At 40.0% G+C, this 24,978-nt stretch overlaps 1 protein-coding gene and 2 long non-coding RNA genes across 6 annotated transcripts in view; 2 read left to right on the forward strand and 1 right to left on the reverse strand.

The window, feature by feature from the left end:
* Positions 1-2,981, forward strand: part of LOC140003392 (uncharacterized) — a 60,479-nt gene extending 57,498 nt beyond the window's left edge. The window contains exon 3 of the long non-coding RNA XR_011811921.1: positions 1,731-2,981. This is a non-coding gene — a long non-coding RNA (uncharacterized lncRNA). The remainder of the gene's footprint in view (positions 1-1,730) is intronic.
* The window catches only part of PEAK1 (pseudopodium enriched atypical kinase 1), a 118,303-nt gene that overhangs the window by 76,642 nt on the left and 16,683 nt on the right, over positions 1-24,978 (reverse strand). For 3 of the 4 annotated variants that reach the window (XM_027466103.3, XM_072043319.1, XM_027466106.3), the window contains one exon: positions 19,743-19,975. The gene's annotated coding sequence lies outside the window, so the exon portion shown is untranslated. Of the gene's footprint in view, positions 1-13,147; positions 13,218-19,742; positions 19,976-24,978 lie in introns of all 4 variants that reach the window. The other variant, XM_027466105.3, reaches the window with a different exon arrangement.
* On the forward strand, positions 14,368-21,651 carry LOC140003391 (uncharacterized). Its single transcript, XR_011811920.1, has 3 exons — positions 14,368-14,494; positions 18,862-18,899; positions 20,415-21,651. It is a non-coding gene; the product is annotated as an uncharacterized lncRNA (long non-coding RNA).

Below are 24,978 nucleotides of genomic sequence, written 5' to 3' on the forward strand. Positions count from 1 at the left end.
GTACTATGAAAGCTAATGCTACCACAACAGGCTCCCCCAGAAAAATACAGCTCTCAGGAGCAGAGTGACAAAGCTACCTAACCAAAGGTGCTGTACTTGTCTTCATTGCCAATTGTGAATTCTTACTATGATCACGTTTGATAAGCCTGAACTAATGGCTTATGCTTCACTGTAAAAATCAATTCCAAAAAGCATCAAGAACACCAATTAGGGTCCTTCTCTCTTTTAGCCAAAAGTCCTTGAACTGTCGTTTTCTACACCACTAATGCATGGAGGCCACTCCTGCAGCACATAATAGTCAAAGATGTAAATACAACAGAAAGACATAATGAATATTTGTGGCCTTTGTTTGTTCAGATGGGGTTTTTAAACCTGAATCAATTTGCAGGCCTGGTTTACCATGTGTCCTGGCTACCACCTGCTGCCCAGCAGTTTGGGCACAGGCAATTTCAGCCACCAGTGCCCTGGAAGACCCAAGTGCCAAACAGCCCTGCCACATGAGTGGAGGGGGCACGGTCCCCAGCTGCTCTGGAGCTGTCATGGTTTCCTCTCACAGCAGTAGACAGCTCCCATGAGGAAAATCCTTTCTCCCTCATGCTAACAAAGCTTACTGAACAGTGGATTGTGTTATTGGGCATGCAGAATACAGGCAAAAGAAATCCTGTAAAAACCACTGCTGCTACTTCTATCCTGTTACTGAACAGGAAAAAAAATCAAACTGAGCATTCTTGTTTTGGGTTTCACTGGTTATCTGGAACTTGAGGAGTCCTCTGACATAAAAATATGTATCTTACCCTGCCTTCTAGCTTCAGAAAAGAAGACTGCAACCTTAACGGGGTTCTTCCTTAGCACAGTGTATGAATACCTTTCTCCTAATTCTTACCATTAGTTATGATACCAAAATCACCTAATGACAGTAACTTTTGGACCACTAATGGAGTCTTAGCTTTGATCCAGTGTTACAGGTGGCATAATACAGAAGTCAGCCTTTGCAACAAAAGATGTGTGGTTAGATAGCTTACACATACACAGTGCTAATGGTACAAGCAGTACACCTTACCTGTGTTGCCTGTATTGAGCGTGAAGTTGCACAGCACAGTTACAGATGCAAGACTGGGGATTCACTCATTTCCCCACATTTGCCATCAGCCTTGTAGTTCTGCATCCTCTTCCGTGCTCAGCAGCTCGCTCACGCAGCAGACAGCTCTCCACTTTTGCCAGGTTCATTTTCTGCCTAGTTAGTGAGTTAAATCAGCTGACAAAGCTCCGAGGTGCTAGCACCAACATGGGTGGGGAGGAAGGGAAAGGGCAGAGTGCTCAGGAACTTCCTTAGCAGCAGCAAGCTGCTAGGCTGGATTAAGTCCTTGCAGATAACTTCACTTTGAAAATACTTCTGAAGTTGGCACATCTTATCATAACCTATCACTATTATCTGCAAGCCATACAGTTGTTAACTGTGGGGTTGCAACTTTGTCACTGGCATTAGAGAAAACTGAAACATAACTGGAAAAAAAAAAAAGGAAAAGAGAATATTTGAAGTATAAAGAATCCTCCTCCTCTTCCTCACTTGCCCTAACAGACTCAAAGCTGAGGCATTGAGCAATATGCTCAAGAACATGACCACTAAAAACCTGGTGGTGGGGTTCAGCTGGCTGGCCACAGTACGCAGGGACTGCCCAATGTTCAGCTGCTTACTGACGCACCAATACTTCAAGTGTTGCCTTCTGCAGGGCTTCTGAGAAAGGCTGCAGCCTGCTACTCTACTGGCTTTCAGGAATTGCATCGGAAAACCTCATTTCAGTGAAGTAAACTTCAGCTATCGAGAAGTTTGCCTAAGCCTCATCAGCATCGCCAGTACGGGTATGCTTTGTTTACTCAAGAATACTTTATTGCTTTAATTTAACTAAGTAAGGAACTGACCTGGGCTAAATCAACACAAGGATTTCAAATAAACTCAAGAAGATGCACTAAGAAGTGTCAATCATTTTTAATTAAACCTGCACATGCACTTCTTTGTTGGATTTATGTAACTCTTATTTTTAGGCAAAACATTAGTTTCTGGGCTGCGCCTCCGTTATTATTTGTTCAGCAGAAGAACAAACTTAAGCAACTCCCACCTTTTCTTCCCCACAGGAACTCATTGCTCCCGCGCCAGCCTAGCCACCAAGACAGCGGTGCTTCAGGCTGGCTGTTGGTCATTTTTAGCAGGGTTTTCCTTCTCCAGCTGAATCACTTCCCTGACTTGGTTTATCACATGGCTGCACAGATACATGTGCTGGCACAACGCAGGTGGCAGTGCAGAAGTGGAAACGAACAATTGGCAAGGAAGGGAAGTGGGGCTTCCCTTCTTTTTTTACCCAGCTGCATATATGCGATCCTAGCTGGAATTTGCTTTGTTCTCACACAAGATAAACTAAAGAAACATTAAAAGATGGGAAAGTGATGAAAAATTAATAATGAGGAAGGGGTATGACAATCAGGACTAGGAAGCAGACTCAGACTGAGGGTATTGAACCAACTAAATAGTGAGGTGATTGCTTTTAAGCACCCCACAACTCACAGAAGTTCTAAATTCCAGAGAAAGGTTGAATGCATTTCACTTCATAAATGCAAACATACTCTCTGATATCAAATTCTCCAGAACGGTGCCATTTATAGTCACCCAAACTAATGACTTACCACTCACAGCGGCTTTTCTATCATGTTAAATTCCAAGTTTGGCCACATTAATCTCTCAAATGCACAAAGAGAAAACTCCCTTTTGTGAATAATGCCATTGCTGAACCTCTGAAGAAATATCAACAAAGTGAAATACAAGAGTTTAAGAAAATGCCTTAATTTAAAACTACAAGTGTTTTTGGAAGAGGGAGATGGGCTGAATTCCATATTTCATTTCTGCTTTGGTGTTTCTGAGTATATTCTCAAGGATGCCAAAGTGTCTGCTTGATTAGTTACAGAAGAGCTAAGCAGCATCCTGGCAGCTGCTGCAGCAAGCAACAAACTTGTCACTTGATGCCATTACACACCAGTGGGTGTCAAGTTCTGCGAATGGAAGGGTCTTCCAAGTTTCCAGCCACTGCCACAGTCCACTGGGCAGGATGATGGCAAGAGTTAGATGCCTGCAAGCCAAGCTGTAAGAAAACCCTTCTTAATCCTCGAAAGCAAATTCTGAATGTCATGTTGGCTCGGAAGGCTAAAATTTTCATTTCCGTTCCTCCTTCTGAGGAGCTCTATATGGCTAGGTGCCACAGAGATTTGCATGCTGATAGATAACAGATCAATCTGGTTTTGGAGGCTTACCTAATGGTCTAGCAAGCAAACTAGGCACAAGTCCTTTACAGTCTCATCTGAAGCTCATCAAAGTTAAAACTACTCCAATGAGACATGTTGACATCATCAAAATCTTATAGAAACTTTGCATAAAAGTTACAATGTCTGAAATTCCCAATGATAAATACGACTGACAAGGAAAACCAGAGAACGGCCTATGAAACAGCCCCACAGCTTTTAGGTACCTACTGCCACTTTGCAGCCATTAAGGAGCATTTGTTTTCCTAGGATTCCATCATTAAATGTCAAAGAGGTAAAAATGAGGAATAGCTAAACTAAAGACTGGTGTCCATTTCACAGTAAGCATTACTGTGCTATGATAACAGAGAATTCCTGTTTCAAACTGGAATAAGAAGGTTGGAATATACTCTTACATTCAGTCAAAAGAAGTTAGAGTTATAACTGATTCCACAGTTGTTTTTTTTTTGTTTGTTTTGATTTTTTTTGTGTGTTTTTTTGATTTTTTTTTTTTTGATTACACAGTCACAGTTACACCTTCTGAATTTCGGTGGCTTCTGAACAGAACATTTATACTTAATTTTTGTCCCTGTCAGTTCCCTCTAGCCAGTGTAGGTAGACTGCAAGTCTTGTGTCCCAGCCAACGTCCTATTATAATTATTCCAGTGTTTCACTTGGCATTTAATAAAAATGCCTTTATATATTGTATGCTTGTCATCTCTTTCTTCTATCCATCATTACACTGTTGATTTCCAAAGTAATATGTGCTTAGCATGCCACAGATGTTATGAGTAGTGAATAGCAACATTTAAAAATAACAAACATTTAATACAAACATTAGTTGAGCACAACTTCTAAACTGTGTTGTTAGACAGACTGTTTATGAACTACAGAATTTTATATTAACACTAGGCTTTGATGACTAAACGGGTTCTTTTATCCCAGCAAACAGAAAATACAATGAACACAGGAGCTGATTACACACTAGGAACTACAGTTATTCTTTTACCTAATCCACAGGATTTCAGCAGTTATAAGCCTACAGTGGCTGAAGCTCCATTTATGACTCACACTACAGTTTTTCCTCTCTCCTATTGTTTTGCAAATTCTCCACTTAATTTAAAGTACATTTCAACTCAAAACTTCCAGCCTCAGTGGAAACTTGACAATAACATACTCCAAATAAGTGATGTTTCATGGGTGTGTCTCCACATCTTCAGTCAATTTAGATCTGGGCTGGTATGGCCCTACCCTCGTCGCTGCTTCTGATTTTGTGCCCCCATCTGTGTGTGCAGCCAGATGTTGGCACCAGTCCCCCAGGAGGCAGCTCAGGGTGCTGAGCGGGCTGGAGACCAAGCAAGGGCTGATGCAAGGAGACAGAGGGAGAGAGCGTGTAGCGGTGGGGCAGGAGCAATACAGGACATGGCACACAACAGAACTCTAGCAATCCAGATTTAGATGGGTTTAAATGGAGATACACTGTCAGGAGTCGCTAATTGTCCTGCATGAGCCACACCCGAAAGGGAATTGGCATTCTGAGGCATGGGTTGTAAGGCACTGATTTATTATCATAAAGCATATTTTAAATCTGTATATAAGTAGATAAGTTGTCTTACATATACTAGTGATATGAGTACATTACGAAGACCTATTTCAACAAAATTTCATTAAGTGCCAATTTAAACTTCTGGGATTATGAGTTCAGTCAGAATAATGCCTGTGTTCTCTGCCTTATGGCTAGCAATTATGCTTTTGAAATGCATTTGGATAATACCTGGGATGCTACAGCAGCCATACTGAAACCTGGAACTCTTTTGCTTCGTTGCTTTGCTTTGCTTAACAGCCAGTTTTTTATGGTAAATCAGTGATAGGAACGACAATTTATGGATGAAGATATGCTAAATAAAACTGTACTGCCTGTAGAGGAGCATGCTTTGGCACACACCAGAGTTATAATCAAAATCTCACGTCTGTAAGAACAGCATGAAGGCAGCAAGACAAGATTCAAACTACTTTCCGTTGATAACTTTTCCTGCAGGGTACTCCAGGGCAGAGCCCATTAAACAAACATCTCCCCAAATAAATGCACAAAATGGCAAAACCTTTAACATCATCACACTCCCATGCAAACTATTTCTATCAGCCTACCATTCTCTTCCAGACGGGGAAATTCCCACTCAGTCAGCAATAAAAAATGCATTCAGTTATCAGTTTACCTACTAATGAGTAGCTTTTAGCATATAGTGCCAATTCAGAGTCAGGTCTGGAACATGAGAGAATACTCCTTAATAATTTAGAAGACTCATTAATCTTATCGCAGAAGATAAGCAAACAGCATTTGGTATCTACTCATATTTCCAAACCAAATCAAGGTACAGCATTTCAGAAGCCTTTAGGATTTATCAGGTGATAAATATTTGCAAAATGTTCTTCTGTGGAATAACTTCTTAGCAGAAAAATTATTCATCTTAGAAAGTCCATATTATTAGAGACTAAACATCAGGAACCTTAGGAAACTTGCACTCTTGAGAATTATAACACAAGGCTTGAAAATTATTCAGTGGAGCAGATGCTAAAAGTCTTTACAACTTGGTATGTTAAATAGACAATATGTAGGTCTATTCTGGCTGTGCACAGTACAAAATATAAGCATTCCACACAGGTTACGTATGCCCAGAGACAGAACTCACATTTGCTATGAAATACTTGATTTGATATCACAATGCAGAGAAGCAGGCAAGAGGAAAAGGCAGCATATAGACTTGTGCTGGGAACAGACACACAAGTGAAAAAACAGGCTGCCTCAAATTCTGTACTTGGCCACAAGGATGATCGTTGTTCCCACCAGATATTAGTTACAACTGGCAATGCAGTAATTGGCATGAATTTTTTTGCAAAAGGAAGTTATACAACAACTTGGTATAAGTCCTTGTCACTACCCCATCCCCAATTATGGCCAGAACCACAGCATTTATCTAAAAACAAACACCACCACGAAAGGAGAACCCAAACATAATTTGCTTTGTTTTCTTGGTGTTTCTTGCTATGAACTACCTTAACGCTCTAGAATCACAGCATCACAAAATGCTTGGGGCTGGAAGGGACCTTTAAAGATGATCTAGTGCAGCCTAGAATTGCTTTTACCTCTGTGCAAACCACCACCAGTAATGAGGACTAGCCTACTGAGAGAATTACCTGCTTAGATCTCCACTCGTATGTGATCCCTTACTTGTTTGTAGAACAATGATATTCTCCTTCTGTTTTGAAGTCCTCCTAAATGAGATAATTTCCATGCAGAAGTAGCCGGATGGAGCACCCACTAGAACTCTGGGGAAGAAGGGAGGTTCCATGTGCTCCTGCTGCCTTCGTCAGGCAGGGCTGGGAACAGCAGCAAGGGAGCTGTAGGTGCTCCACCGCATTCACTGCATTTCTTGCTCCATTTAGATTAATTATGTGCTCCAAGTTCCCATGGATCTTAGAAAGCTATTTTTTTTTCCATGTGCTGTATATAGAATCACAGAATATCCTGAGTTGGAAAGGACCCACAAAGATCATCGAGTACAGCTCCTGTCTCCACAGGACCACCCAAAAAATCAAACCACGTGTCCAAGAGCATTGTCTAAACCCTTCTTGAACTCCAGCAGGCTTGGTGCTGTGACCATGTCCCAGTGGAGCCTGTCCCAGTGCCCAACCATCCTCTGGGTGCAGAACCTTTCTCTAACCCCCAGCCTGACCCTCCCCTGTCCCAGCTCCACGCCATCCCCCCTTGGGTCCTGTTGCTGTCCCCAGAGAGCAGAGCTCAGCGCCTGCCCCTCCGCTCCCCTCGTGAGGGAGCTGCAGGCCGCCATGAGGCCTCCCCTCGGCCTGCTCTGGGCTGAGCAAACCAAGGGACCTCACTCAGCTGCTACTCACAAATCTTGCCCCTTTGGCATCCTTGTAGCCCTCCTTTGGATGCTCTCTAACAGTTTATATAAAGGACTAAACCAACTGTACTTTCTCTTCGCTATCTACAAAACTAGTAACATCTCCCTTCAACAACTAAATCAATGGGCAGAATTACTTTACTATGTAGGATAAAAATACTTAAGCAGATGTGCTTTAGAGCCTGTGCCTGTTATATTCCTACAGAAAAGGAGGACACAGAACACCATTTTAGTGTAGATCGTTCTGAAATGGCAGTAATTAAAGAACATGCAATTTCCTTAATTACAAGTCCCTTCTTTATAAAATGCCCCCTTTAAACAAATCAGTTTATATTATAAGCAGTGAAACATAGCACAATGGTGCCTTTTCAAAGATAAATGTATCTGACACTTGTTCTTTCCTGAAGTTACCACACTAATATTTACCTTCCACATCAGGCCTATAAACAGCTTGTCATAACACAACCAGGATTTGACTGATCAGGCTATTCGAAAACATTTTGGGGCCACAAGTATGTGTAGGGGAATGTTGCTTAAAGATTACAGAACAGAATAAATGTGAAATAAAACAAGGAAAGGACAATTATGAATTACTTAAAAATAGTTCATACTTTCTATTCCTGTATCAGCTTATCAGAAGAATACTGATAGTGGGGGTTTTGTGTGTGTGTTTGGTTTGCTTGTATTTGCTTGGTCTTTTTTGATTTTATTTTTTAAGAGGGCTTTCCAAAGTCATTACTCAATTTCTAAACCAGCTTTTTAAAACTTCCACCAATCAAAACATTTGTCAGCATAATGGTGGAACAAAACCCGGGGGACCCAGTCAGCTTCCTTTTCTCTCTTACAAGACAGCACGCTAACAGAAGCGAGGAAGAGCTTGTATAGACTTAGTGCAGCTTTCCAGAAAGGTGTGGGCTTAAAGCAAGGTAATTCAATTATCTGTACAACCTACCAAACTGCACCTCTCCTATCTCCACTTATGCTCTTTTCAAACTCTTAGAAGAAAAGGATTGGAATTGCTACATGACTTTTTTAAGCACATACCTGAATACTGTAACATCTATGGAAAGCAGCATAGCCAAGAAATAACAGCTCTGTAACATTGCTACTCCTTAACGCAGCAGAAAAATCAAATGCTGAAGTGTCAAAATACATTGCAGCATGTATGTGTGTAAATGTCTTAATCTTTACACGCAGTGTATCAAAATAAAACAACATTTTCCCAAGAAATTGAAAATATAAAAACAGCATCTTTACATTATACTAACAGTATATGGAACCCCTCCTGTAACCAGCTGGTTTTGTTTGCTTGTTTGTGCTTTTAACCAACTTGTGCACTGCATGTTCTGTTCAAACAGGACAAGAGGATTAATGAGTATGCAGTGTTGTCTCAAATCTTCTTTTCCAACTACAGTGTATTCACTTAAACCTAACTAATGGAGTCTTTGTCAGGGAGTGTAGAGACACAAGAAGGGGTAATGGTTTTAAACTAAAAAGGTAGATTTAGATAAGATATAAGGAAGAAATTCTTTACTGTGAGGGTGGTGAGGTACCGGAACAGGCTGCACAGGGAAGCTATGGATGCTCCTTCCCTGGAAGTGTTTAAGGCCAGGCTAGATGGGGCTTTGGAAAGCCGGGTATGGTGGGAGGTGTCCTTGCCCATGGCAAGGGGCTGGAATTAGATGGGCTTTGAGGTCCCTTCCAACTCAAACCATTCTGTGAGTCTAAATTCAGACTAACTAATTGCAAACAACTGAGCTGTTTCCCACAGCATTCTCCTCAAGTAACTGGCTGCTCATGGCTTGGGCTGGTGTACCCGCTTCATTGGGTTAAAAACTGGCTGGATAGCCAGGCCCAAAGAGTCATGGTGAATGGAGTTAAATCCAGTTGGAGACCAGTCACTAGTGGAGCCCCCCAGGGCTCAGTACTGGGGTCAGACCTCTTTAATACTTTTATTGCTAATCTGGATCTGACGTTTAGGTGTGGAGCTTAGTGATATGGTTTAGTGGAGGACTGGTTAGTTACGTCAGAGGTTGGACTAGGTGATCTTGGAGGGCTCTTCCAACCTAGGTGATTCTGTAAGAGTCAAGATTTTGCTAGGTCGCATTCTCTGGGGTCTAATACAAATCTGTATCACATAATAGTACCTTTTTCCTATTAATTCCATTCTGTGAGGAGACATTTCCATATCATACAAAAATAAACCAATAAAAAATTGTGGGAACACACAAAAGGTCAACGATAAGAATAGTAACTAATATAGTTATAGTTACAAAGTATAGAGATGTTCATTTCCTGTAACTCAATATATACTGAATCAAGAATGTAGAGATACCAACTTTGGAAATAAGAAGAAATAAGAAGAGAAAGATTGCAGTGTAAAATGTTTTATTCCTACTACCCTAAACCAGGCAACTATAAAAGGTGATAATCCAATAGGAAGCAACAGGCCAGTATATCCCAAATAACCAAACTCCTCAAAACATGAAACACAAGCTTTCATGCAGCAACTACAAAACTATATTCTATTGATATTTATAATACAGCCTAACTCAAGAGACAAAGCTGGCAACTAAGACATCTGCTCCTTCAATAAACCCTGGATCAACTCCTCAGATATTTTAGCAAAAACCTGATTTAAACTTGCTAAGAAAACACAAACATCATTGGGTTTTCCAGAAAGGACGGCATGATTTTCCTCAGTTCCTGCATTCAGTTCTGCTCAGTTATAGCCCTTGTCTCTCCTGAAATAGTAGAAAGCTGAAAGTAATAATCAAATGTGGAAAACAGATCTCTTCATAGGAACTTCAGAAATCAAATGCTGATAATTATCAAGATTCTATATGATTTTTGTTTACTGCTGTCTTAAAACACTTTGTTGTGTCTACAAGAAACCAAGGCATTTCCTAACCTTGCTTTCAGGGATTTCTTTTCCCAATGAGCATCTAGCCTTCTGATGTCAGTTGCTTCTGCAAACTATTAAGCAGTGGTTCCTTCCAGAGATGGCATTAAATTAACCGCTCTATGAAAAACTCTTGCAAGGCTGCTCTGCAGTTGCTCTGAGCCACAACATCACAGCCCTGCCAGCTGGCACCCCTGACCAGAGGGGCATTTTCCCCTGGGTGCACACTCCCTGCTTCCCACTGGGTCCTTTCATTCTCACGGCAGGATTAGACCAGTGAAACAGGCTAAGGGGCAGACCTGGGCCAGCAAAATCCATTTTTCTATTGAGTTTACAATACGTGGCAGTGGAGCAAGTCTGCTGAAAGCTAGCTTGCATCCCCCTACAGCTCTTCATTTCATATGGTTTGAAAGCTTGCTCATACTGAAGGAACCATTCGGATACCCAGTGCTAAGGAACAGTAACTGCAGGCCTCCCTTCCAGGGAAGCTATGTCTCCCCATGACAGGAACACAAAGCGAGTCCTTGTTTCATTTAAAGTAGAGTCATAAAAATGAAGAACAAATACAAATTTTCCTCTAAAAGCAAACAGACCTTTGGCTAGTTCTTAAACCTTCTGACTTTTCAATGTCGTTTTGATTAGGATTGTTTTAAATTTATTTTGATTGAAATACAGCCCAGTTGGCAGTGGTAGAGATGCTTTTCTTTGACAGTCCACAGCTATTTCATTAAGAGTGCTGGATATCCTGCACAGAGTTCAGGAAGGAAGAGCATCAGGCCAGTTCAACATGAAATTCTGTTCATTTAGGTTTTATTTTTCCCTAAGATTGACAGCACAGCTCTTCTTCATACTATTATAAGTTAAAAAATGAAGGCACCACTGGTAACTTTATTGGAAATTGCTTTGCTGAATACAGACTTGCATGTAAACCATTTCAAGGAAGATTTTCACATGCAACTCCTGGCATGCCAAAGAAATGTTCATGTACAGCTGAGTTTGGACCATAGTGGTGTTTTTCCCCCTTTCTTTCAGCAGCTGCACTTAGGTATCTCCTTTATGAAAGGCCACATCCACACAACTGCCTACGTGAAATAAAAACTCTCATATATAAGCTGGATGTTCTGGAACAGTTTTAGCCAGTATAAACATGAGCACAGACACAGGGGATGCAAGTCTCAGCAGTCTCTCCAGGAATGGATATGCCTCCATGTTTAGTACATTGGCTTAAAACAGTTAAGAAACGCAGCTTGTCAGAAAGGTGATTAAAAGGGACCTTAAAGATTTATCTGGATATATTCAGCTCACACAATACTTTCATCTCAACATGCAACCATTTTTTGCCATACAAAAATTCTTTTTCTACTATTCCTAAGTACCAGAATTTTTGAAAACTGTTGTCTCCAGGGAGAGCATTATGATCAGCTTTCCTGTTCAAAACAGAAATTCCTATCTTCTCTAGCAGCTCCAAAGTAACTAAACCATCCTGAGCTTTCTAGTGTACCTACCTGCCAAAAGAAACACACACACTTCTAAAGAAGGAACAGTAAAAAACCAAGAAGTATTATTTAATGGCAATGAAGTTTGAGTGGGTGAAAAACATTCTTGCTTTTCTTGGAATGACAATTCTCAAAATGCTTTTTTTAATTAGGCTACTCAGACAAGCTGCATTTACCCATTTATTTTCTTTCACAGATTGTTACCTTTAAAGATCTGTCATCTAGATTCTAGCAAGTTAGAGATGATCTTTGTTAACACTTCAAAGATTTGTATTTGAGCAAGTCATAATTACATCATAAGTATGCTATCCCAAATTTTCCAGATCAGTATTTCCTGAAGTTTTATTTACGTCCAAGTCTCAGTCCACAGTAACTTATTTTTGCACATCCCCATCACAAAACTTCTCATTTAAAATCTTACAGACAACACTGACCTAGGCACTTCCTACCACACAATAATGGTTCATATATGCCAGCTCTTTTGTGCTATATATAATTAGCAAATACATATACCATATATACTTACATGGAAGAGTGCACAAGTATGTACCAGAGAGTCTAACATTTCACCTTCCTGGCTTGCATATGTCACAAGGGATTTGTGCAGTTATGAACCTCATTTTTCAAATATAGCACTCTCCTCATCTCAGACACTAAAAGTTTTGGAACAACTTTCCTATTCATAATGGCTCAGAACATTTTGACTATAGACTATGCCTGCAATGCACAGTGTCACAGGTCAGATACTTCAAAGGCTACTAACAGGCTGCTGTGTAACTTACAAAGGTCACAGTGCTTTCAGCTGTCCTCTGGGAACTGCCAGGTTAAGAATGCCAGAAAGCCACACTTCCAATCAAACTGTAGTAGAAAATAGGGTTCAACATGCACATTTATTGTCCTTGAAAGTTACAACACAGAAGTTAACGTGCAAAGCGTATGCAGAACACAGCAAATGAATCATCCCCAAATGGAAGACTTCGATGCTTTCTTATAGAAAGGTGAGAAAGTTTATGTACAAGATAATTTTTTCAATGGGCTTTCAGGCCAGCATTTAAATGCTATATTTCAATAGATATTTCCTTCATTAAATTACTGACAATCTCTATTTTCATTTCCTTCTCTTTTTTTTTTTTTTTCTTGAAATAGGGGAAGGCTTTGGGAACTTCCCATGGTTCTCAAGTAATCTATAGCAATGAAGCGACTTATCTCTGGTTTATAACTCATTCCTCCAGAGTTATTTTTCCTCGCAACGAAAACCTATCTTAGCGTCAAAATTCTCTTAGCACCAAAATTCTAATTCTACACTTCTTCCAGCAAAAAGAGAAAATGATGTGTAAGATACCGGATCTTTTCTACTGGAATTTTGTATGGTACTTTGGAACATAGTTTATGGTACAAAACCTTACAAAACCTTGATGTTTTCTACTTTCTCATCTGATGTGCAGCTACTGTATGCAGCAATGAAGGCATTAGTATATACCATCTTTGTGTTACGTTCTGCATTTAAAACAATGTATAGTGTAAGCTACTGCACATACCGGCGGCTATCTGTAGGCACACGCATGTTCATCTTTGCACCGCTACTCCCATCCTCTCTCGAAGAATGCACTGAAATCAGATAGGAAATGCTCTGAGGCTCAATTGTTGAGGACAGTTACAGTACCATCGCTTAATCACTCAATCTTTCTGTTTTGTTAATCATGTAGCTGAAGAAAAATGATCTGATAGTAATTGTGCATCCCTTTTAATTAGTCCCTGGAAAGAAATGCCAGGAGCCAAGAATGTCCAAATCTTCTGAATAAGTGGAAAAAAATGCACAAAGAATATAAACATTGTCAGTTTATATACACCAACACTTTCTTTTTGATCATGAATCCCTGTTCTGTTCCCCAAGAAAAAAATAATGAAGTTTTACAGAAAGTTGCTCACATGAATATGAATATCAGTGCCTGAGCTAACAAAATCCTCCTAGCCCAGCTTCCCCTTCCAAGCTTTAGCATATTAATCTCTTTTCCTTTTAGCTGCTCCAGGTCTTGCATAACAATGCCACTTCCTGAATTCAAATCTCTACCAATAAACCTTAAGGCTGATTAATACTTTATTAAGCTCTGTGAATATTCCCTTAAGCAGGGCATTCCTTTAAAACCGGGGTGTGCTGTCACAATTCAGCATCATTTTCTTAGCACTTTCAGAGTAAGGAGCAGAAGCATTACTGCAATCAACAACCAAATATCTTCCTGAAACATGGAACCACTACCATTTCAACAGGAGACTTAACAAGCTACCAATGTTCTGTTGAAATTCTCAGCGCTCCATACAGCAACCATCTATTTCTCTGTTAAGTATTTGGGCAGGCTCGTAGGGGAATCCTCTACAGGTACCCGGAAAGATAAACAGCACACTTACCATCCTCTGCCTTTCTGTACAGCATGAAACCACAGGCCTTTCGTAAGACTGTTTTTTGAATCATCAGTGATTAAACCTTGATGCAAGTGGTTATTCTAGTAAAATATGAAAATAAAAAAGGCATGTGATCTATGAAAGATGCTCAGTTTTGATGTGCATGCTAGGTAGTTCCTTTTGTTACTGGTATTTCTAGTGAGTGTGAGGCTAAAAATAAATGTATAATTACCACGTTTGAGCTCCTGCTTGAGTTTGAGACTCCTACAGAATTTGGAATATCTATGTGTTAGATATTATCTACTATGTGCTACGTGACGTGTGACTTGCAGGACGGGGAGGACAGCAGCTGATGGCAATGAAAAATGCAGATCGACACAGTCCACAAGAGAACTTTTGACTAAGAGTATATCACAAGGAAGAAAAAAATAAATCGTCTTGAAGGGCAACTACTACAGTGGGGAAAATGTATTGGACTTCAGAAGGTAAAATTTACTTCACAATGAGGTTCATTAAAACATACTATTTGCTGCTAAAATTTTATCATCCACTCAAGATCCATAAAATACCTTTTCTCAAAGGGGCTGGAGAAGAAAAACTGCGTTAATAAGAAAAGATGAACTACAGGTTGCACATTTAACATTTTTGATGCATCTTCATATTAATCCCCAGTGAAAAACACCTACTGACATTGAAGAGGACAAGACAGGGTTCTGCACACTCCAACTGTAAAAAGTTCATTGCACAAGGAGCAGTAAATAAGGACTTGAACAAGAAACAAAAGGATACAGCCTTTTAATGTCCCTTGTCTATCATGACGCTTTTTACAAGCCACACAGAGCAAAATATGTATTACTCTAACCCCAAATGTACTAGTTAGTTGATGGAGCAAGAGCTCAGTACACGAATAATCCCAGTTGTTTCTCACAGCAAGGGAATGCTGAGGCCTGAGTAGTCCGTGGCAAGATGAAATGCCAACAGCGGAAACAGCAGAGCTGGATCCACACCATCCCGATCCAGCCTAATCAGCACTTTCATGAGCAATGAGGGACAAAACCCAAAGTGAGCTTTAAAAATTGGTCTAAAAAGTCATGCGAATGAGGAAACAGCTCTTGGAGCAGTGCAACTTATACTCCGGATCTTGTTACCTCCTGTCTCATGCCCTCCTTAAGATACCTCAGCACCTGCTTCACAACTGGGATACAACACCTGCTGCTTGGGTATGGGTGGGAAAAAGGAGAGAATTAGTGGCACCCTTCGTGTCCTCATCTTCAGTATCTTTCCCCTCACTAGAAGACTGCAGACACTGAGGACCCAGGCCTTTAAAATGAACCTCCAAAACTGAACGAAACACAAGTGAAGAACCTAGAATGACCAGTTAGATCCTAAGGTACAGGTATCTAACTAAAACAAAATGGAAGCTTGAACACATTACATAAAATTGCCATTTTTCAGTTCTCTGGGTTACACCATCTGTATTTCCTCATGTCTTAGGATTTTTGACATCTGTTTCAGAATTTTAATCTGACATTAGGTGAACTGTATGTATGTAGTATTAATACACCAATGTACAAAAACCATTAAGGACTACAGAGTTTTAGTAGTCTGCAAGGTTACAAAATGTCTTCGCAGATTTTTTTGCTCTGAAACATCCAAAATTTTTCAGCAACAAGCTTACCTTCAAATAATATATTACTGCATATTCAAACCCATGTAAAGCAACATGCTTCTGGACCTTTGCTTTTCTCTTTAAACAATATACAAACGGGTGAGCCTTCATTGACACAACAACAAAACATTTCTTAAGATGAAGATTTAAAGGGGGTGGTGGTAGTGGGAACAGACCAGAATTGGGAGCTGAAGGATAAAAAGAGCGAGTCTATTGGAAATCAAGCTTCCTTCTACTCGCAGAGCTGGGTTTAAAAAATAATAATAATAATAATTACAGTTTCCCAAGAGCTTGTTTCTTGTTCCAAACTGAGATGAATAAAAAAAGTTCTTTTTCAATTAAATTAGATATTCTACAACATTTCTCCATTTTGTGCTTATGTCAAGCAATATCACCACACTGAGCACTTCAAAGTTAGAAATTGCATTAAAATACATTTCACCTCTTTTGGGAAAAAGTAGCTCAGGAAGATTCATGCATTTTTTGAATCATTTTGGTCATGGAACTAACTGCAAAAGCTTCTGGCCACTTTTTCCAAACATGAACAGATTGACTTGTATTTCCACCCAATTCTTATCTTTCTAGCCCAACATTAAAAATTTTCCAGTGACCTCAAGCACTTCCATTTCCTTGTAAATCCCTAAAGAACAATTAACTTCATAAAAGTTCCATCTGAGTAGATACCAGATCCATTACTATGCAATCTACTGGATAACCGATCCATTATAATAAAAGACTTATTTCATTTGCTTTGTGGATATCAAACAACCAAGTTTATTACACAGTTTGTTTTTAAGTATGCATTATTTGCAAAAATTACCCCAAGCTTGTGCCAGAAGTTAGGGTATGTTTTGAGCCATCCTAGTTTATTTAGCATATAGCCAATCTGTAAATCTGTTTGTAAATCAAACAAGAATAATTGATTTACAGATCACACATGCAATAAATTCTCACAGAATTACCACATTTATTCTACCTACCACCACCACACATAGAGTAAATGTCCCGAGAAAAAAAAAAAAGCTCATATTTTTCTAACTCAGTCACTTCATTTTTTTTTAATTTCAATCTGAATACAAAAAGAATTTTTTTCTTACCCTGGCAACAGCTTCTCTCTCATCTACACGTAAACCAGTTGGCTTCCATTTTTGAAGATGGGATCTGAGTAGTTCTCTCTCACAACAAAATCCCAAAATCAGCAGGTAGTACCTAAATAAACTGTTTTCTTTCTGGGAGAAGTTTACTCCTAAGTGTACTCCTAATCTGTTTAATTATAATTTGCTTAACTAATCTCAGTTTGCAATGAGTCATGGGGAAAACAAATTCACCAAGTCCATCTCTGTTCAGCTGAACTTGGGGGAAAATGGAAAATGTCATTTAAAGTTATCAGTATATGGACATGGGACTATAGGGACAAACCCATTTTACACATACGTAACAACCCAGGAAGGAAACAAGAAAAACACACCAAAACACAACTATTGCAATGCATTACGTCTACAGGTATTTATAATCATAGCCTACTTTAATCTGTTAATACATTGCGAATATATTTGGCACATCAAAATGAACTTACTAAATGAAATTACTAAAAAATCCTGCCTAAATGCTTTGCAGATAAAACTCCTTGTGACAACCTAACAGTAAGTGGACAGACTTGTATTCCGATTCTAATTATTAATGCAAACCCAGCAAGACCAGCCAACCAACCATCAACTCCAACTATTTGAAATACTAAAAAGACGATCGAAATTATCTAAAGGACAGCATAGCTGGAGACAGGGAGACAGCACGTGAAGACAGAGAATACAGTCAGTTTATCTAACAACTTTTGCTTTTGTTTCTTATACACAGTAGATAAGTACAAATGTGAAGGTACTCTAACAAGCAGTTTCCTTAGCTCATAAAACCACACATTTCTTCATACTCCTATTGTGTGAAGATAAAGCTCCTGAAATTGTGAAAAGTAGCATTATTCTAACCCACCCAAAGCCTAAACAAAAATGAGTTTTCCAGAACTGGAACACCACCTGCAAGATACTTGGAAAACAAATTCTGCTCGCATTTTCCAGCATTAAAAAGCAGTTGTTTTTTCTTGCATTAACACCACTTGGTTATGAAACGATAAATTTAGCCTCTGTGCAAAGAAAGGAGTGAACATAATGGCTCCCTTAAGGCACAACATTGAGGTAGGAGGGATGTTAGCTCAATTTCATTTTCAAATGCTGTAGAGAAGGATGACAGAAAGAAACAGCTTCCAGTTGTCATGCTTCTCATCTGCCTGGTCTATAGATGGCTTCCCTCCAGATTTCTCTAATAAGCTCTATTACAGCACAACCCTTCACTGTCTTTCTAATATGCATGCTGCAGCCTGTGTGGTCTAGTTAGACTAGTTCACGGGAAGCATTTGGGGTTTTGAATTATTTTTTTTAAAACCTGGGATAGCAAAAGAAGGTCATTTCATTTAATGAACCCACAGGAATCTCATAATATTTCAAATATTTGTATTTGTGTGTGAAGACAGACATTTGTGCGGGATGTGGTAGGGAAATTTTGGTTTTGTATATTAGTTTATTTTGGGCAAAGGAAGATTGCTAGTTTCCTACTAGTGTTTTTGCTAGATTATTTTGCAAAACTGCCTATAGGATTGATTGCCTGTTAAAATTCAAAATTTAACTTGGGGAATTCATGAAACAGAAATAAGACAACACTGTAAGTAGTCAACAGTAAAAATTAACGAAAGGGGAAATAAATCTGCATTGTTTAGGGATAGGAAAGTCACAAATAAACCCCACTGGTATATTTCAATAGAAGAGCGACCTTTAGAGAAACAGACTGCATTCAAATATACAGGGAAGGAGGAGGAAAAACAGGAAGCGGCATAAATAAAGGGCAGAGGAATGAACAGAATGAGGATTGATTGGGTAACACAGCTAATGCAAAGTGGACCATCTTGGGAAGATCTGATCTTGCATGCTACAAATTCTTCAGCAGAGGACAGATAAAAACAGTCCGAAACTTGAAATTCAAAGCATGCTGTTTCACTAGGCAGAAAGATTGAAAGTAACTTAGTTTTAAACACATCCTAGATTTCAACACAAATGCCACGTTTAGCGTACAAATGTTTTATTTTTAAGCAATAAATTACTGGCCTAAGGTCTCCAACTTTTTCTCTTAATACAGATAAAAGCTTCAGAGATGTGCATCACCGGACAGTACAGGTAAATATTATTTTCTCCTGTGGCAGACTCAACCTAGAACATTTTCATCTTCCCCCCAGCCCTCCCAAACCCTGCTGCTGCCGCTCCACGGATTTGCTGTTCCTTCGGCCCGCTGACACAAGCGATTGTGAGGTGAAGTTGTAAAATGGGCTGTTTAAACACCTTTGAACTTATTCTGTCCCCACTCCAACGCTCCCCATCCCAGGTATTAAACTCACGACTTTTCAATGACCTGTTCTCCACTGTAGCCCTATTAATTTACTTCAGCACAAACGAGTAGGGTAACAAATTGCAATTCGCTGATAGGAATGACAAAGTGGTTTAGGAAACTAAAACAACATATCCCTAACTCATTCTCACCATCACTCGGCCGCCTTTGTGGTGCTGACCACCTCCTGTAGGGCTACAGTTTTAACTGATTTGGGTAAACAGTAACTGAGCAAAAAAAAAAAAAAAAAGCACCACACCCCTTGTCCCTAGCTTTTCTCAGATCCATTTCTTGACAGCTATACCAACAGGCATGCTAGCATGGAGTAAAACCAAGAGACTAGGGGCAGGAGCGTGGGGCAGCTGCTTAAGATGGCTTAGGCAATGCCTCTGCCAAAGCACTAACTGGAGACTGACGGTGCGGATTCAGGTTACAATTAAAGGATTACACAGCGAGCTATGGCCAAAAAGGATGGTGCCATTTCCTTCTCACCTGGCCCTGAAGCAAGTTCTCACATCTTCTCACATGCTTCACTCCTAGTACTCATCTGACTAGCATGAGATCTTTCAGAGAGCAAAAGAAATGTAAACTATTAAAGAAAAATCCATCGAAGTTGAGCAGAATCAGCAGCTTACCTTTACTGACAGGGATGCTGCACAGTTCTCTGCCCCCACCACGTTCATGGCGCCCAGGTCTGATTCCTTCCTTTGTGCTGGTTCCAGTGCTTACGAGCAGGACTCCTCACTGAGTTGCCAACTTACTGCTAAAACCTTTGCTTCTTCACTGGATGAACTTTCTGTTCCTTTAGCAAGTCGAATTGAGTTCAGTGGAGTGCCCACAGGTGACGGTGAGAAGCAGAAGCATACAGCTGGGGAGAGGAGGGAAGATGGAAGGAAGAATTAATTTCTGGATTAATTTAGGCACTGTTTCATGCTACAGTTGAAACAGGAAAGGAAATAAAATCTATAAAGAGAAAAGTACTGCTGCAGGGTAATTAAGACCTAGGAGTAAACATGCCAAATGGTGTTTGCCACATGACAACAAACAAATGTGAATCAGAATGTGAATCAGTACTTGAGCAGAGGAAGGAATGTTTTCTCTGCCATTCAGGAAGCACTTCAATTGTTTCAAAAAGGTGTGAGTCATTAACTCCCGCATGTATAAGTGAGACATCCAAAGCTATAAATACCTGACATACTTCAAGGGCTCTCTGGAACGGAACAATGGAAATCTATATGTACTTTTTCAAAATTACAGAAGCATGAAAGCCATGCATCATTTCACAGATTTTGATTTGTTGTCTTTAGGCTCTTCTGAATTGGATTACCCAAGCATGAAGAGCTATAACCTTCAAAGGACCTGTTTCCTTCCTTCTGACACTAAGGATAGCTAAGCAGCTATCCAAACGTGAGAGGCGCACAGAACTTGATCGTATGCTAATTCCATGCAACATTTTTGTATGTCTGAATTCACAGCTTATCACAGCCATTAAGTGAAGGTACCTTTCCAAGAGCATCCATGAATCTCACTGGCAACAGCTAGCATCATAAAAACAATCCTCCTCCTCATTCTCTTTGATTTCACGTCTGCTTATTGCAGCTCAGCACCAAGGCAGTATGTGAGTTTTACTTACCTGCACCATTGATTTTTATGACAACTGGAAGATTCTCTGGGCTATAACACACTCACACTCTTTTTGATCTGTTTCTACCTCCTAACAGATTTTATTCCTTTTAAATACAGCTTAAAAGGCTGGTCTGACATCAGCATAGGGAGTTTTCATTCTCATGTTAAAACCACTACCATATCACAGCATATCAGTGCATTAGGGTCATCGAGACCTGGCAAAGGGCATGGTTCTAAATCTAGGTGCAGCTAGCCTGAAGCCAAATATTGCTGTAATAAAGTATAAACCCTATTCTTTCAGATACGCAGCTTTAATGTTTTCCCCTATGAAAGTCACCTAGTTGGGATGCCATTTGATTCCTCTACAACCCTTTTAGAGAAAAGTATGTTTTCTCCACATACTGTGTTTTTCAAAATAATTGTTGCAACACCTTCTACCTTTGCTAAAAGAGACTCCAAAGGATGCTGGTGGACTACCCAATATCTTGCTACAGGTATCTTGCAGAAGAGGATACATAAGATACCTTCAGTGTTCAGGTTAACCCAGGTGTACATTACTCTGATGAGACCGTCAAACTCCTAGGAAAAGTGATTGCAGAACAGGAAGAGGGGGGAAAAAGGGGGCTTAAGAGCTTGGACAGGCATTGGGACTCCTGCATCTACCCCAACCTCAGCTCTCAGAATACAAATGCACAAAAGCAACACAAAAACTATGCATGGCTATGTGTAAGCATATGGAAATTTTGATTTTTATCAGACAATTAATTATACTTTTATTAAGTATTGATGTATTAATCAGTGATATCCTTTCTTAATTCAGACTTCTCTAAAAGTTCTTATTTATAAAATTCCTTAAAACTATATTTATTTTCCTTAATAAATAGACTTACGCAATAAATACTTTATGAAAAACCTTCCCCCTCTACGTCTATTTATTTTGTCTTCAGAGATTGATTAGATATCATTGTAAGCTAGAACTATATGAATTGATTTGTACAGTCTGTGCTTTTGATGGAAGAGGTTTTCAAATGTAAAAGCCTGACTGTCCAGACTAACATTGCATTTAAAGCACTGTAGTCATCACACACAGGAACATAGCAGAGTATAAGGAAATTCCCCTTCCTTTGCTAACAAATGGCACTAAGATCTCACTCAGTGCAGGCTGCAGTCTTCTCAGAAAGTGAGAGACTTTCCACATGCTTGGTAAAAAAAAAAAAGAAAAAAAGTCAGTTTTAAAAACCTAGCAAGCTGAAAAATAAATATTCAAACTTACTGCTTCAGAGCCAGTAACTCAAGCAACATTGCCAAGTTCATCACCGAAAGTTTCTGCAGCTAGAGCTGCCCAAACTGCAATGCAATAACACAAAGAACCTTGCAACTACAGCTGGGTTATCTATCCCAGTGATGTATTTGTACAGAGCCACCAGGATAATGCTAACAATTTGTTCAAGTACAAAATGTTTAGAGAACATTCAACTAGCCTCTACTTTGCCATTTATGAATCTTACCTTGCCTACCAGCTCTGGAAGCTGAACTAACTGGTGCTGTACTGAGACCTGATGTAGATTCCTTTGCAAAAGTGTCTGAAGGACAGTAAGGCTGCTGCGTGAAGCCAAGAGCTAAATTTGCTGCACGTTTCATACAGCAGTTCTCTAATGTGGCACCAATAAGAAAAAAGTTAGTTTGCCTCACTTTCAAGAATCTCAGGTAATGATAGGGCTTTCCACACTGGAATCACAAATCACTTAACGCTGTGCAATTTAGAAAGAATCCAGAGGATGCAGGTTTTCCACAGCAGTGCCCCAGCAGGCTGCAGAGCCAGCTAGCAATCTCCTACCATCTCCTCAAATGCACATCTTGGACTAAAATGTACGAAATGGAAAAATTAAACAAGCAATAAACCACTCATACACGTAGAAGCTCATCTAAATGTCTAAAAACCTCTTAAGAAGCCTTGTTGAAATAATGTCAACACACTGAAGCAATTCTCGGAACAAACACCTCCCAAACCTGTTACCGCGCTGTGCCGTCCCTCCTGCCTCCCTCCGGTGAGGCTGCATTTATCATCTTGGGCTCACTTTCACACACACGGGAGAATCTGTTTACCAACTAATAACCGCAAATTAGACACACATCAAATTGAAGTGACCTCACCCAGGTGAATGCTACAAATCCCCCTGCCTTCACCAGTACTTTCTTAAGAGCTAGCTTCACATTTTCTTACCATTAAGAACTGGCCTACTTTATTCCAACAACCATCTGAACCGGACACAGCTTGCAGCCCTATCATTACATCTGCTTCCACCCTTTCAAATGGAATGCTTAATGGGTGAGGTTTTTCTAAAAGATGATTTTTGAGTCATGGATGGAGCAGGAACTGCCTCACTGTCCATACAGGGCTTGCCCACAACAAAACAGCTTGCTCCCAGAGACCAAAGAAATGTCAGCTGGATGTAAACCAACCCCAGAGAGCAACTGCAGAGAGAGCCAGCCTTCTCCTTCCTATTATTTTCATATTTCTCCTGCAGAGAATTTGTGATTTTTGCTTTAAGAAAGGACGATTAGTGTTCTCTTAAAGGGTACGTCTTGATCAGCTGGGGAAGCATGGGCCTTACCTGCCTTTCCACCACAAAACCCAGCAACTTTTAAAGTGCTACTGTACAAACCATACTCAGAACTGAGCTATTTCTAGCAAGCTATTGCCCAGTCAACTTCATTTTCCAAATTTATTTTTGATTATGTTTAATAGCATACAAAACCCCTGATTTTACAAGGAAATTACTCGACTTGAGTGTAACTATAACCACGCAACCGGGATAAGTACTTCTATGAGTCAGACCTCCACAAATTTTCCTGTTTTTCAGTTTTTTGAAAGATCGCTTTAGAACCAAAAGTGTAATACTTATGCAGTACACAGTTGTTAGTCCAATCTGTTCCATTACAAAGAAAATACTAAAATTTGAGTCTTTGAAACTCACTTAACAAATCATCCAAACCAGTATTTTGTTGAAATTGCAAACCTTAAAGAAACAGAAAAACAAACAACAGAAAAAAAAGCTGATTAAAAGTAAGTTAAAACATGTTAAGCGATAAACAGAACACCAGAAAACTCATGTGCCAAATCTCACAATGGATAAGCATTCCAGTGAAGTGGAGAGACAGAAGTGAAATTAATTTTGCATTTATGTACTTGATTTTGCCACCAACAGTATTTTAGCAACTGGCTTCTGTTTGGGCTTTGCCCACCTTGCTCAGGGCCTCATCCAGTCATGTTCTGAGCATCTCCACAGATAGGAGTGCCACTACTTTCCTCCAGGGAACCCCGTTCCAACATCCAAGCATCCTCACAATGAAGCCTTTTCCCCTTGTATTGCAGCAAGCTAATTTCTCCCTTGTTTACGCTCTATGTTTGTTACTTCTTGTGCTCTCAATTCCTGAACAGCTTGACTTCATCTTCTCTGCAACCTCCCACGAAGGAGCTGTGGACAGCGGCAAGATCCCGCTTCCACCTTCTCCTTGGCAGGTTGAGACAGAGTCTGGCAGCTTCCATCCTGCAAAGCAGAGCCCGGATGCAGGTGCGACACGATCCAGGCCTGGTCTGAGTGCCAAAACGGGAGGCCAAATGGATTTCTTGGGCTCCCGGCTCCCTGCTGCTACCAGAGATTAACTGGGAATGCTGTCTCCTTGAGCATAACACTGCTGAAGACAGTTATTTATTATATAATATTATTTTACTATTAAATCATAACTCACTCTCCAAAGTTTTATGAGCACACAATTAGGGCTAGTTAGAAACTACCCTTGCCTTTCAAACTTAACTTTAGCCCCCAGGCTCGTTGGGTATGTATTACAGGCATTACAAGGGTCTGGTACATCTATAGCACAGCCCAAACACACCACTGTTGCAGTCTCCGTACAAACAAATCCAGACACCATACTATAGGTTTGGCTATGCTTTATGTACTCCCAGTTTTGCAGCCATTTGCACAACACTGGTCTTGTCAGCATTCAGAAAACGTGCAAGGATTACTTGCAGAAGCTAGCCACAATTTTGTCTGAAAGAGGCAGGGGTGAACCTAAGACATGTCGTACCTGAGAGCTATTAAGCTGCCTGGGCAGAAAGAAAGGCACGACAGCATTCTTCCTGTGGGAACATACATGAATTTGACGTGCATTGATGGCAGTGCAAAAAAAAGGCTTTTTGTCCATGGGGACAGCCCCAAACAAGAGGCAGTATCACCTGGT

Source organism: Anas platyrhynchos, chromosome 11, assembly GCF_047663525.1.
Source record: "Anas platyrhynchos isolate ZD024472 breed Pekin duck chromosome 11, IASCAAS_PekinDuck_T2T, whole genome shotgun sequence".
NCBI lineage: Eukaryota > Metazoa > Chordata > Aves > Anseriformes > Anatidae > Anas > Anas platyrhynchos.